At 34.6% G+C, this 2072-nt stretch overlaps 2 protein-coding genes and 1 long non-coding RNA gene across 6 annotated transcripts in view; 2 read left to right on the top strand and 1 right to left on the bottom strand.

Annotated features, from left to right (window-relative positions):
* The window catches only part of LOC109585802 (uncharacterized), a 4525-nt gene extending 2786 nt beyond the window's left edge, over window positions 1-1739 (bottom strand). Inside the window, exons 1-3 of the long non-coding RNA XR_002186665.1 lie at window positions 1452-1739; window positions 618-659; window positions 430-535 (exon numbers count right to left, since the gene is read on the bottom strand). This is a non-coding gene — a long non-coding RNA (uncharacterized LOC109585802). The remainder of the gene's footprint in view (window positions 1-429; window positions 536-617; window positions 660-1451) is intronic.
* The window catches only part of LOC100639076 (replication factor C subunit 3-like), a 16640-nt gene that overhangs the window by 10482 nt on the left and 4086 nt on the right, over window positions 1-2072 (top strand). The gene's annotated exons all lie outside the window — the stretch shown is intronic.
* LOC100639200 (replication factor C subunit 3-like) overlaps window positions 1947-2072 on the top strand; it is a 12085-nt gene continuing 11959 nt past the window's right edge. Inside the window, exon 1 of the mRNA XM_020001939.1 lies at window positions 1947-1959. The gene's annotated coding sequence lies outside the window, so the exon portion shown is untranslated. The remainder of the gene's footprint in view (window positions 1960-2072) is intronic.

Here is a 2072-nt window from a genome sequence, read left to right on the forward strand (position 1 = left end):
GGGGGGAGGGAGAGAGAGAGAGGTGGGGATAAATTAATAGGAACAGAATAAGGACTAATAATATACAAGAACCATTAATAAAGTTAAGAATAGTAAAAGTGTCACAACTAGGAAAGTGTGTTTGTCATTAGAGTATGTCATTAACTCATTACTAATCTAAATCTAACTATCATTAACAAGAGAATACTGTATAGTGGAAAATTTTTGTGGCCCAAAAATTTTGCGGATTCTTTCAAAAATCAATTTTGTGGCTTTAATTTTCATGGTTTTCTACTTTTTGGCCAACTTGAACCGTATTAAATCAATTATTGTGGATTTTTTTTCGTAGATTTTGAAAAAATGCGAAATCCACGAAAATTTTCCGCTATACGGTATTGTAGGTATCATTATAATTATATGTACTCTTAATTATTAATTTATTATTATTACCATTATGCCGGCTGTGATGAAGAGCTGGTTCAGTGAGACTAGCCTTCCTCTTAAAGTCTTTGGTGCCACCTCAGCATTATATACAGGAACAATCATACTCAATATACTACATGTACATATAAGGAGAAAAAGGTTTTAAAATACATTGGTATTACATGTAAATGTACACATGTTAAGTGAGGACTGACCCTACACCAATCCCAGCAACTATTCAACCAACCAATACCATCCTGGAGGAAAGAGTAAAAGGGAGGGAGAGGATAGAATAATAAAAGAGACATACATGCATGCACATTATTATTATTTTACCGGTATAATAATAATAATAATACTATAGCCATAACAATATTATTACATATTGACAAAAATACAAATGTAGGATAGGTTAGAGATACGGATAGGGGGGAAAAATAATGACAATATATAGTACCAGTAATAATAAGAAAGAAAGGAGAGAGGGAGAGAAAGAGAGAGAGAGGGGGGGAAGAGTGTGGGAAGTGAACAATAAGAACAAAGTAATAAGTTGAGAACAAAGGATAAGTTAGATAACAAAATCATTGATGCCATAGCCATCCTCTATGCCAATACCCCTCCACTTTGATCTTGAGCCTCTAATGCACATGTTTGTGGCACGTATGAGGGAAAATGACAGCTTAGTTTTAATAATAATAATAATAATAATAATAAATAATAATAATAATAATGTGCATGTTATTCTATCCTCTCCCTTCCTTTTATACTCTTTCCTCTAGCATGGAATTGGTTGGTCGAATGTGTACATGTACATGCTATACAGCAATGACGATTGCATTGTGGACTACATATCATATCAATAATCTTATCCCAAGTATTGAAGTAGAGGTCAAGTATTGAATAAAGTTAGCAGTTTATAGTACAATGTAGCAAAAGTCAAAACTGGACTAGTCATTACTAGTTCTTTTGACTAATTTTACATGCACTGGGTACATATCATGCACATGTAGTACATATACATACATCAAAGCAATTATACATACAATTACCATAAATTAAAAGATGCTCGCAAGGCACCCAATGATCCAACAAATAATGACGCACGTGTCACATGATCTGTAGTGTACCTCCTGAGACTAAAGGAGTTAGGACCAACAAAACAACAAGGACGAGAGGAGAGGGAAAGGATAAGTGATATGGCAATATTGAGTGGGCGGGTCAAATATTTGTGCCACGCCTATATTCAGCCACACCTTTTAATTGCTGCAGCATGGTAACAACACGGGAGGAGATAAGTACAGACCAACCAACCTTAATAAACTTCATTATCATCAAGAGTAAGCTGCCAGCTTGAAAAGACTGGTAAAAATTAGAATAATTATGACAGAAAATTTGTCTTTTTGCCCCTCCCTTCATTAGGTCCAGTCTGATGATTTCCCTCATTTGCTGATTTATGGCCCGTCGGGTGCAGGAAAGAAAACAAGAATGGTTTGTATACTTTGTGAGTTGTACGGGGCTGGAGTGGAGAAACTACGTATTGAACACATGGAGTTTATAGTAATTGATTAATAATGGGGTGGGGTTGTTATAATTACACACCAGCTGTCATTAAAGTTTTTATTCTGTGTACTATTGAATACTATTTTTATGTTATTATTATTATTGTTGCA

The sequence above is a fragment of the Amphimedon queenslandica genome, unplaced genomic scaffold, assembly GCF_000090795.2.
Source record: "Amphimedon queenslandica unplaced genomic scaffold, v1.1 AMPQUscaffold_13008, whole genome shotgun sequence".
NCBI classification, from domain to species: Eukaryota; Metazoa; Porifera; class Demospongiae; order Haplosclerida; family Niphatidae; genus Amphimedon; species Amphimedon queenslandica.